A 12768-nucleotide genomic window follows, 5' to 3' on the forward strand; every position below is an offset into this window, starting at 1 on the left:
TGACAGAATCTGGCTATGACTTGGGCCTGTATGTCACAGAAAAATTATAAATGATTGTGTCTGGCATTAGGATTTACATAAAGGCTTTGCATTGCTGGACATCCCCAGGGAGAACTGCTGAATGCTGAAGATGGCTCTGAAAGAAGTTGTAAAGTGTCAAGGGAAAGCCTGAGAAATGAACCTCCCAATAATCCTAATGCTGGAATGAGGAACTACCGCGTCTCCTGGAATAGGAGAGACTTGAGGATGCTCCATTTGTGATTAGAAGTGTGGCTGCCAAATAAATTACAAACATATGGTCCAACAGACAGATGGATTCAAGGCATGTTAAAGACAGTGTCAGCTACACACCACCAGGTAGCCAGGCATACATTAGAAGCAAATGTTCAAAAGATGGATAAAGTAACATGCGTGTTGCACCTGGTAAAATGAAATATTGGAGACTGAGTAACAGAGAACCAAAGTTAAAAAACACATGCTGAGACTTCAGGAGATGAGGCTTAGAAATGTCAACTCGGCCAGCCCCACCAGCTAAATCTAAAATGGAGAAGACAGACCAGAAAAAAATGTTCTATTTTTCAAATTCAAATGCATGAAAAGATCATGAAGCTGACTCTCATTTTGCAGAAAAATGAAAATTTAGCCTGATGGGAACAGAGAAAATGATAAACCTCACAGCATCTCTGACCTTGTTTGAGCAAAAGTACTTTCATATTTGTGGTTTCAGGGTTTCCTTTAGTTGCTGGTAGATGTATAGCACTGAGTATACAATGCACATGACTAAACTTACACATCTGTGAGAAGTTTAGCGGGAGAGGTAACAGTCCCCAGTTGGAAAGACGCTCTGACAAAGCAGTCAGAATCCAGCACATATTTAAATAAAAGACAGATAAAGAGTGGCACACATTGGTCAAGGTCTGAAAGCTCCATGAAAAGATACTGGAAATATGAAAGTAAAATCAAAAAAGTTGCTTGAACTTATTCATTATTTAACATTCAGGCTACATGACATATCTTTTCTTTCTACCCTAGACACAGGATAGTTGACTTGGCTTCACAGCTGCTTCATATATGGAATCTGTTTGATCCTACTTGCTGGCCATGGCACTGAGAGGAGCAGGAAACAGGGAACTCAGGCAAGTCAGTAGCATGAATGCCAGAGACCCTACAGTGTTGTACAAGATCTCTAAGTCCTCCTAACTGAACAAAAGCCAAGCCATAGTGCTGGAACAGTGATTCATAGGAGATATGTTGCCTGTTTGGAAAAAAAACCAAAACAAACCCACAAATGAAAAGATCTAATGTTGTTGAAAGTATTGCAGCAAAAAACCCCCGACAAAACAAACTCCCTTGTTCTTGGTTGCATACAGCACTTGCAGCAGATGTGTTGAGATGGAGACAGTCTTCCCCACTGAGATCACAAGGACTGTGTTGGATTCAGCTGTGGATAAAGAGTGGCAAATACAGACTTGATGGAAACTATTCACTTTTATCCAGGATCAAGTTTTCAGTTAAGTGATTGCCTGGTGTGTCATTTTAAGAACACTCTGTTGAAGTATAAGAAAACAGCATTAGCTTATGTATGAAAAGGATGTGTGTGAAAAGGACATGTGTGTTTCAGAACAATATGTGAATCCGATTTAATTAATAACAATTCCAATCAAACTGTGCTTACTGACTCCAATGTAGCAGTTATTGGATGCTGTCCTTTTTTTTGTATAAACCACCTGTGTTTTCCAGTTGATAAGTCATTAAATACTGTACCCGGTATCAGAATATAGTCCCAAATGCAACTAATATGAAAGTACCTCATGTAAAAAAAGTATTCAACATACAAATTTTCAATAACTATTAGAAATACTATGAAAGCAGCCAGACTGGCCTTGATAGTTGTTTATCACAGTGGCAGATACTGGAATGAATTAGAAGAAAGAAGAATATCAATGGTGTGGGTTTCGTGTGGCTGGTCACCTCCAGCTACTGGAATCTTAAATGCCTTTGTCTTGGCCACCAAGAAGTGTTGGCTGCATTACTGGGCATCACTCAGTAAGCCTTAAATGGCACCGACACATGCCATGCCAGTCCTTGGTACTGATAATGGTCTGATTTATTACAGGAGGGCCTTCAAAGAAGGTGGGACAAACAGGTGGTAGTTGACATGGGTTGCAGTTAGCATTATAACTTTATTCTTGAGTGCTTCTCTCTTGCAAAGTCAGGCATATCTTCTGGCATGTGCTGATAGGTGACACAGGGAACAGAATAGGAAATCTGGGGAAAATGTCCTCAGAAAGACAGAGAAAGTAACGTAACAGCTGAGAGAGGAAAAGCAATGCTAAAACAAGCCTCAAAAAAAGAAATGGGGAGAAAGTTAAAAGATCCAGAAGAAAGAAACAGTGAACAATTTGAACTTAAAGGAGCTGAATCCACGAGTCCCTACGGGTGACCACTGCCAGGCCCACAGTATGTTTGAGTAAGAGATTGGTGAGATCTGCTACAAAACAGTGCTTGGCTTTGTATAGTTGTGGATGTATCTTGTGAAATTAGTCTGTCTCTATCTCGGATATGTAGTGCCCACTATGCAGATTTACCATTTTAGCAGCAAGAGCTGCTTCTGCTTTCAAAGCCCCTTGAGTCTGTGGAATAATACAAAGACAAAAGAGAGTAATTCATATCAGAAGCTGTGCTGCATCAGCTTTTCTAACTTCTGTGAAATAAAGAAGGTATTGCAAGTGTCGTGAGTTTTCCACACAGAATGTGTTCATTTCAGTTGATGTACTGTGAACAGAGACTTTATGCCAATAAAGTAGCCGTGAACTTACTGGATGCACAAATTAATTATTGCATTCTCTTGTATTTAATTCTCTTCTGTCTGCTGTAAGTTTCACAGTCTGAATGACTCTTGAGGTTATGTCCCTTCTTGAATACATTTGATGTTATATCCATATATATTTTTCTCTTTGTGTTATTCATTAAATTTCTGTTTTGCCTTTTAGATCATTTCTTCCTGAGATTGTTCCAGAGAGGGTTTTCTGCAAGTTTTGTCTTTGAAAGGTAATTTAGGGCTTTCATAGTGAAAATTCAGTTTCATTGCTTAAAAAAAAGCTTTGTTTTATAAGAACAAAAAATGGCTGATATGCTAAACCTTTTTCCCCCCCACTTTGGTTATTAAGCATCTTCTGGGGCTTATATAAGTTCAGAGATTCTTGAACTTCTGCCAGAACCCTGGTACACTTCCAGTGGGTATATATAACTCTTTAATGCCTAGAATGCAGCTGGATATGTTGGGTTTACACTTACCCAGAGCCTAATGCACATTGTCTGCTCCAAAACTGATTTGTTCTTTTGCCACAACTCTTCCTAGATTGTTATACGATAAAGAGCCAGGTGCCAACAATCTTAGCAACGATGCCCCAGCTAAATCTGTTTTAGATGAAAGTGCACCTGCTAGAAATATTTCCCAGGACATGCAATCATTTAGTCTACAAATTCAAATAATGCTTATTCTGTTGGTTAAATTACACCTAGCAGTTTAGTCAAATACATAAAGTTAGTAGATATGCCAAAAAATGAATAAATTTGAGTCTCTGATCACTGATACAGATTTTACAGCCCTGGAGCACTGTGAATTCCAGTGGAATTACTTCATATTTATACCACTTAGGCATGAAAAGGTTTGGAATCCCTCGTAAGGATTTTCTATTATTATTTGGAAAAATATTTACAAATATGTGTTCTCCTGCTGTTTTATTGAATCATCTGCAGTAGTAATGGATATGTGGCTTCTGTGCCTGTCCCGAACCCTAGTTTTCAGATTTTGAGGCTAGAAAACTTTCTAACCATGAACCGTTTCACAGCTAACCAAGTAAAAGGCTGTCTGTGCTGCAGGGAAATTTTATTGCCTTTAACAGATGCAGAATTTCCCCACTGACTTTACTGAGCAACAACACGGGGTAACAAGTCACCTTTTGTAAGAGCTTTAGTTGAATGGTTACAACATAGGCTTGGAGTATAGCATTTAAAGTCTAAATGCTTCTTCCTGTGACCTGGTGTAAATCAGATGTTACTCCTCAGAAATCACCCTCTTGAGTAGCCTGTTTCCTTCCACTGAATATGATAGCTGCTACACTGAGTTTAGGTGGTGAAAGTACACACCCTGTTAAAAAAGGTTGGGGGTGTAGGTGCTTTAGAGAATTTAAGGAGTACAGAGGACTTCGTTTGCAGATCTGTTCAAGTCCATATTCTGAATGACTGAAAGTTATTATTGTCACATAGCCATGAAAGATTAGATCATCTTTTGTGATTTCCTGCAGAGTTGTCTAACTAAGACTCCTTGAGGGATGTCTGGGAGGAAAGAAGGGCTGGGTGGCAGACAGACTAATTTAACATCTCAAATCTTATTGCCACCATGATGTCTGTGATTAAAAGCATATTTATAGACTGGTATGGGGAACCTTTCTCTGCCTTGGCTCACACTGTAGAGGAAGGCTGTACCCCTGTCACAGGGCAGTCCTTTTCTATCTGAATTTGATGGTTTTGCTTTTCAGCTGAAATCCACTTTTATGCTGTATGCACAGTAGGTAACAATAGGTCTTCTTGAATGGTCTTAAATTATCTAATGGCGTAATTAGGAATTTTAATTCCAAAGATTATCCCAGTTCAACTTCAGATAATTTTGAAGTTTCTTTTTTTAAACCATTACAGAGTCTTCAAAAGTCTCTGATCGTTTTATTACATTATGAGTAAAACTTCTCTGTGAGGATGAAATAACAGCATGTTTTCAGAAGCTGTGAACACAGTTTTTGAATAGAATATAATAGTACTTTTTATTATAAATAATTAAATGAAATTACTAAATGGTTTTACTCACATGATTTTAAGTAAGTTTAGAGTGACTTGCTGGGGTAGTCAGCAGAGGCTGTGCTCTAGAGACATGCGGCCCCTTCTGCTGCATAGTTGGACCGGTCTGGCTTCTAATTAGTCTTACTCCATGTTCTTCTTTGCTTCTAATGTCTCCTTGAGTAAAACACAACTGTTGATTTTCCTCTTCAAGCAATTGTATTGAAAAGTGATTAGTGCAATTGTTTGAGTGCATTGCTCAGGTCCTCCAGAGTTCATTATCTCTGATACATGGAACTGAGTTGGGTGATGAAGGCTATGGACGCCTCATGGTGTATGAAAGTCTTTGAGGGCTGGCAGTGCTCTGTAGATCCCAACATCGGTGAGTCATTTCTCCTTTCCACTATTCTTCATGATTCATCTGATGAATTACCTGTACCTGGGTCCTTCAGTAGGGTCTAGGCACCTTGCTTTGCCTAGCAAAGCACAGAAAGTGGCCCTCACCTGAGATGGTGTTAGTGTTAGAAGTGTAGGATCAGGAGACTCAGTTTCAGGCCTCTCCCCGAGACAGGATTATGGGGGTCTATAAACAAGGAGGCTCTGCCATGTTGGGGTTACCCTTAGTTAGCAGATGTTCCCTTGGATCTTATGCAAGCAAATATAGCAGCCCAAAGTGTCTTTTAGCAGTATTGGTTCTAAAAGTGAAAAAGAGGTAGATCCAGACTCAGAGAGAACTGATTTTTGTGTAGCAGCTTTTCCTTAGGTATACCCAGCATGTTCTGGGCAGAGCTAATAATAATAATAATAATAATAGGAAAGCAATAAACATGTTAATACTGCTAATATTGCCTGTTCTTTTGGCACTTAGCTTTCCTCTTGGAGGAAAGCCAGCTCATCTTCTGGGTTTTTTTGTGTGTTATAGATTCTCCTGAGATGCTACATATTCAGTCAGGCTTTGTGATTTGAGTTAAAGTGGTATAGCTGAGAGTAAATCTATTCACTTATTTCAATGTAGGAAGTAAGAATCTGAACACTACTATTGCTGAATTAGTAAACAGAGTTTAATAAATGATGACACTCTGCAGATTTTTTTTCTGCAGACAGCACCTGGGAAGATCTTACAGGTATTTGCTTGACATTAAGTACAAGTGAATTCAATGTAATTTTAAACTTGCAGACTTTCAGGTAGCAGTGTGGAAGAAAACAAACATTACAGGGGTTTTTTTTCTATTTCTGAAGCTGGGGACTTGAAACTATTTTTGAGTGTCTAAGTTTTGCTATGAAAATGACCAGGTTTCAATTGCAGATTAGGGTGATTTTGGGAAACAAGCTTAGCCACTGTGCAAGGGTTATATCTGCAAGAGTTATAAAAAATCCATGTATAGGAGACCAGAAGTGAACCATTACAGAGATGAGAAAGAAAGAGAGTAAGCCACGAATGAAAAAGGGTATAGTCTGGCTGGAAAGTAAGTGTTGAGTGTTCTAGGTGTCTACACAGTGCAGATGGGACTGATGTATTGTAAGCTTTTGTACATATCAAGAACTATTTAAGATTACAAAGTTTACTGCTGTATAATTTTTTCCATGGGTACTGTTAACAAAATTCACAGGTAGATTGGAGAGAAGTAAATTTTCTCAGAGAGATAGATGCGCTATGGTGATGGGCTGAAAATTTTAAGGGAAAAACTGGGAGGACAGATGGCTCAATAAGTGGCACAGTGCTGCCTGAGAGACTAATAACTGGAAGGTTGTCAGTGACTAAGAGTTAAAAGAATGAAGCTAAGCACAGTATAATCAGAACAAGTGCTAGTTAACAGATCCTGCCTTTCACTAACCAGAGCAATGTAGAATTCACCTATTTCTTGTCTCCTGAGCCTGAACACCAAACAAGTGACTGCAGTGATGTCTTTTATTAGCTGTTACAGCAGGTACAGGCTTTAGACAGTAGCTGTGGTGCACATGACTAGTCCTGATAAGGGTCATGTGTAAAAGAGAGGTAATGAGAGAAAGCAGCTGGGTACTATTACACCATTTCTCTCATAAAATAAAGCTGATATGAGAGCAATCTATTTGACTGCTCATTTAAAAGGTGGCTTTTCTACATCAATAGAGTTGAGTGAAATTGCAGTCGGATGTTATTTAAATAAAATAAAAAACAATCCACAGATTACATTCTGATCTTGGCTTATTTCAGAATTCTGTCACCAAAACCAGAATTTAATCTCTTTAAGCTATTGTTTTTCATTCCAGTCCATAGGCAAGCAAACAAAAGAATTTACGGTAGCAGCTCACTTGTTGAAAGTAGAATGCAACTGCAACAACTAACTTAAATGCAGCCAAAATGGGAACTTAATTATGCAGGAACATTATTTATATTTATTCCTTTGCTAAAAATACCTTAAGTGTACGACAAAGTGTCAATATCAAAAACCACTAAGGAAATTAGGAGGTTGTGGATCTGTTTCTGTACACAAATCTGTCTCTTTGGTCATCACCATGCTTTAGGGTAGCCTAGACACTACAGAAGTCTCTCAAACATTACTTGACCCAGCAGGAAACATGGACACAGACAAGGCAAATTCTTGCTGTTTGAACAGTGTTTGCTGCTTGAACTTGCATCTCTGTCTTGTCTAGGAAAAATAGGCTGGATGGAAAACACCTATGGACAGAGGTACAGCCTGAGCAACAGGCTGATAGATGGACTTTGGGGTCTGGATTGCTGATAATGGCAAGTGGTGTAAAGTAAAGGATATAGATAATTTCAGGAGAGTGCTTGGTGGGACAGAGGAAAATCTCATGTTGAAGGTGTAATGATGTTGAACAAATACGGAGCATGAGGTATGGTGAAGATACCTGGCATTCTTGTGCTTAGAAAGGCAACATCTCCTGAAGCATTCTCACTTGGATCAGCTATTTATTAAGTGTGCTGTGTACAGCTTGAAAAATACACTGTGAGAATGCGGTGGTTTAGAGTTGGCTCCCTGCCAGGTCTCCAAACCCCACCGCAAGAGCTCCCCCCTCAAAACCAAGGGAAAAGAAAAAAAAACCAAGAGAACTGAAATAAGAGAAAGCTAAAGCAATATATAAATATATTTACATTTAAATTACATTTATATACAATTACAAAAACTATACACATATAAGACAGAAACCCCCAACACCCAAAAACAGAAAAGGGGAAGGGAAAAAGGGACAAACCAGAAAAAACCAAAACCAGGTATACACACTCAATAAAGAACTAGCCAAAGAAAATCTTAATACTTTCCTTGAGATAGCACAGTCACACCAAATGCCGCTGCCACGCTACCAGACCCCAGATCGGCAGAAACAACAGGCCCCGTAGGCCCGGCCAGGCCTCAGCTCCCCCACATGAGCGAGACTGGCTGCGGCAGTCTGCTGTCTCCAAACCTCGCCGGAAGGGAAGAGAGGAAGAGGCTTCTTTCTCTGTCTATTTATATGTTTGATTACGTAAAGGAATAGGATGGAATACTTCTTTCCTTCCTTCCTGGTTGCCAGGAAGGAAGGCCTAGACTCAAAACCATTACAGAGAATTACTTTTGTACTTCATAAGCTCATTCCCTTCTTGTTCACTAACTTGTCATCACTACAGGCTCTGGCCTAGACCTCTCAGTCATAGTTGGAGAGGTTTGTAGTTCTCACAACAGGGGAGGAAGTCAGGTTTTTAGTTCCCAGCAATCTTCTCTTGTTCTTAAATATTTTTGTTATTTTTGTGGGGAAAAGCAAAATTATCCTTCTGCTCCTCTATCCTTGTCTAAACTTGTTACTTTTGGTAGAGTGCACATACCAATAGTGGTAATAGGCAAAGAAAGTTCAACAATTGTGTTACTGAAATTTCTTTTGTAAACAAAAAGGAAAAAAATGCATGCTTGAAAAACAGACCAGTACAAAAATGCTAAAAGATCTCAGTGGTGAGACAAGGTAACATTCTGCTTTCAGCTGCATTGAAACTCCTGGATGATGAAACTAATTTCAGGTTACTCTAGATTTTCACCAGTGCAAGGAAGAGCAAAATCTAGCACATTTGTTAAATCATTTGCTTTCCTTATGATATCAAAACTTGAAGAGAAAAATGCTCTGTTTTCTGGTCTTAGATATTCCTGATTGCGCAGAATTCTGCATACTGACCTGGAGCTTAAAGTGTGGCAGTTGCAGATTTATGCATCTCATTTGGATTTTAGATTTAATTTTTGCTGTTGAATTGAACTAAATACTATTAAAATATTGTATTGTTATGTATATAACAATGCTTCTTTAAATTATTTTGCACTTCTAAACTGAGAGCTACCTAGCATTTCAAAGCAAAACCATTAATGTAAGTTCCTGTTTAAATAAAACTCAGATATAAACAAAAAATAAAATAAAACGTATTTTTCTTGAAAGATCTACATTTTTTAAGCTCAGATCTAAAAAATATTTCCAAGGCCAATGATAAATTGAAGATATTCAATGTTATAAGAAGTTGGTTCTTTTGATTGCATAGCTTTTCCTCCAAAAACTTTTTAAAGTTTCACAGTAAACTCCATCAAGAGTCCTTTATATTGAAATCTAATGCATTCTGTCACATCTTTTGCCCAAAGACTGAGAACTTGGCTAACCATGGCTGGAGGCAGGGCAGCAGAAGACATGTACAGTGACTGTAAGTGAAAGTGAATGACTGGTGACTGCCCAGGCTTAGGACAGGCAGGAAGGCTCAGCCCAGGCTGAGGCATGCTAGCAGGGTTGTCTTGTTGCCTGAACATGTCCTTTGTGACCCTTCTCCTTTTCTCTTCCTTTTCCTGGGGCAAGAGGCCCCGGCAGGCAGGATCAAGGGCGAGGGAAGATGGCAGAACTGGAGGCAGGGGCTTAAACAGGGCTGTCTGTGCTTTCCCAGCAGCTACCGGAGACAGAGTGTCTGCTCTTGAAGGGGGAATGTTGTTGGGTGCACCCCTGTGCATGCTGAGGAGGAATGAAAAGCCCTCATGTGAAGATAAAGATGCCAGAGAGCACTTCTGCCATGGTCTTTGGATCCTCTGGCAGTCAGCACAAAATCCAGCAACTTGTTTGCTCTCCAGGCATTTATTTTTTTGAGTGGTGAGGAGGGCTGAGCACTCACAGGGCAGTAAAGCAGAGGAATTAAAAGGACACTTAGAGAAATAATAATAATAATGTCATGTGGAACTATTCCTTATTTAGGTACCAGTTGAAAAGTGGCTCAATCAATTAAACAGACAGCAAACCATCCAGTGCCTGGCTAGGCTCAGTGACAATAGTTTGCAATAGTTTTGAGTGTACAGGCATCACTCCTGTTAAAATCATTTACCCAATTAGTGCAAGCTGGAACTCCTGTTGTCCCTCTTAAGAATCAGAGTAATAATGAAATAGCACCAAAGAACTTCCTACCCAGGCATCATTTCATTAGTTCAGTTTTTGGATTTGAGGACTTTCTAAAAAGTCTGGAAGATGCCAATATTTTAGTCCTATACATTTGTTCCAAAAAGTAGAGAAGGGGACTTGCAGGTGCACGTTGTGTGTATATTTTAGTGAGAGATGACTGGTTCATCTCACAGGTGTCAGTGCAATGCAGCAAACTTCTCAAGTTGGTTAAATTAAATGATATCCAGTGTTGTGCAGAGCAAATGAGCTTTCTTTTCTTGGCAAATGAGGGAGGTAGGTTTGTACATAGTTATTTAAGTGGGATTTTTTTGAAAGTCAAACTAACAGGCTGTGTGAGTACAGGGGATGTGAGGTGCAGGCAGCAGCTGCAACTGTACTGTAGTCATTGCACAGCCTTTCACCTTGCACATGCTTATTGTATTGTAAAGGTAATTGTAAAATAGTAACAATTTCTTCCATCTCTCTTTCTTCTCCTGTAAAATACTAGTGACAAAGTAGCGTCTGAAAAACAGGCATTTTTGTGGTTGAGGAGAAGAAAGGAAGTTAAGACTGGGGAAAACACTGATGAAGGGGCATTATCCTTATTTACCGTGATGTTAACAAAAGCCTCAACAAGCCTGGAGTCTGTGTGCAAAAAATGTGCTGATGTGTGACCATCCCATGCACACCTGCTGCTGCAGCTGGGCAGGAAGACAGGAGCTACTGGAGGTGCCAATGTATTCCCTGTGTCAGTTTCCACTGCTGAGGCTGTTATGCTCAGCAGCAGCAGAGCATGTCTGTGGGAGAAAGCAGGGTACCACAAAGGAGCAAAGCCCTGAGATGGTGGTGTGGTTTAACCACAGTAGACAGCAAAGGAACACACAACTGCTTGCTCACTCCCCCACCAAGTTGGATGTGGGGGAGAATAGTAAGGGTAAGAATGAGAAAACCACCTCAAACACACCCCCTGTTCAGAAACAGAATTGATGGAAAAGGGAACAAATTCTCACCACAAACTGACAGGTGCCCAGAACAACAGGAGTCTCCACCAACCTTCACACTTGCCCAGTTTTATTGCTGAGCATGATGCCATATGGTCTAGAACATCTCTTTGGTCAGTTGAGGTCAGCTGTCCTGGCTGTGTCCCCTCCCAGCCCCTTGTGCACCCACAGCCTCCTCGCCAGTGAGCTGGGGTGAGAAGCAGAAAAGGCCTCAACTCTGTATAAGCTCCACTCAGCTAGCTAAAACATCCCTGTGTTATCAACACTGTCTTCATCACGTATCCAAAACACAGCCCTATACCATCTACTATTAAGAAAATTAACTCTACTGAAGCCAAAACCAGTACAAATGGTTAGGGATGCTGAACCACTGCATTGGATCTGATGTTCAGAACAGGTTTCCATCTCTGGTGTTCCTGTTGTGTAGGAGAAGGAATGAATCAGTGCTTGCTCCAGCTCTGGTCCTGATCCTTTAGCCAGGGCTTGCACAAATCTCTCCCCCAAGCTGGTGACATTTTTTGATATATGCAGGCAGGGGGAGGGGAGCCAGTGTAATTAGAAGAAAAAAAAGCTGAAAGAGAACTAATTAGTGCAGTCATTTTTTTCCTGGCTTGGTTAATGAGGAAATGGAATTGGGAAACAGAGCTACTGTATATGAAACACTTTGTCAGTTTAAAAACTGTTAGTCACATCTAGTGAGACTGCTTAATTTTTAGTACTAATAGCAAAGCCATTCCCAGAACAACAGTTCTCTGAGCTGCAGTGGTACTCTGGGGATGCAGCTGCTATTTGTAACAATATTACTCCTCTTCATCTTTTTTTTTTTTTAAAGCCTCATCACTCCCCATCTATTGTGGTACTTGCGTGCTTGCTGTGTGTGATGAGAGCAAGGGAGATTTCCACATTTGGAACGGCTCCTGAGTGTCTTGACACATCTTGCTGAGCTCTCCCGAGGATCAGTGGAACAGACAGCTGCCTTCTTCATCCTCTCTCGTGCTGATACTTAAGCAGTTGCCAACTTTCATCCAAAGTCAAAGGCAGGCGAGGGGCAGATCACTGATGGCTCTTCATACAATGAGAAACACCTAATAAAAGAATGTCTATAAATGACTATCCTTTCCTAGGATTTTACACAATGTTTAGTACAATAGTTGGTAACATGTGAAAGCAACACACTTAAAAAAGAAAGCACATAGTTTTATATCATCGACCTTTTTTGCTGTAATACAGGTTTTTGTAGCGATTTGGTTGAAGAAAGCCATGTATCTGCTTCTTACCCTGAAACAAACAAAAATAAATGGACAGAAGAGTTGGTACATTACTTTTCCTTTATCTGTTTTTACCAAAATGTTGTAATACAGTATCCACTTACATTTTTTAGTGCAGGCATCTTGGCATGGATCCATTTATAAATATTGATTGTAAATGCTAAGCTTACATTGAAGGCAAATAGGGTTGGAGATGTATAGGATCAAGCCCACTCAGCTCTTGAGTAGATTTGCTGATTTATGTGAAAATTTACATTTTTGTGTGTGTTCAACCACTCTCTTTTTTGTAC

The 12768-nt window shown here is 39.8% G+C and overlaps 1 long non-coding RNA gene across 1 annotated transcript; it reads left to right on the forward strand.

The window, feature by feature from the left end:
- The first annotated feature begins 2248 nt into the window (after positions 1 to 2248).
- Positions 2249 to 12523, forward strand: LOC113965325. The gene is made up of 3 exons (XR_003533523.1): positions 2249 to 2481; positions 2994 to 3051; positions 12043 to 12523. It is a non-coding gene; the product is annotated as an uncharacterized LOC113965325 (long non-coding RNA).
- The last annotated feature ends 245 nt before the right edge of the window (positions 12524 to 12768 follow it).

This window comes from Neopelma chrysocephalum, unplaced genomic scaffold (genome assembly GCF_003984885.1).
Source record: "Neopelma chrysocephalum unplaced genomic scaffold, ASM398488v2 Primary Assembly neopelma1_22, whole genome shotgun sequence".
In the NCBI taxonomy this organism is placed as follows: Eukaryota; Metazoa; Chordata; class Aves; order Passeriformes; family Pipridae; genus Neopelma; species Neopelma chrysocephalum.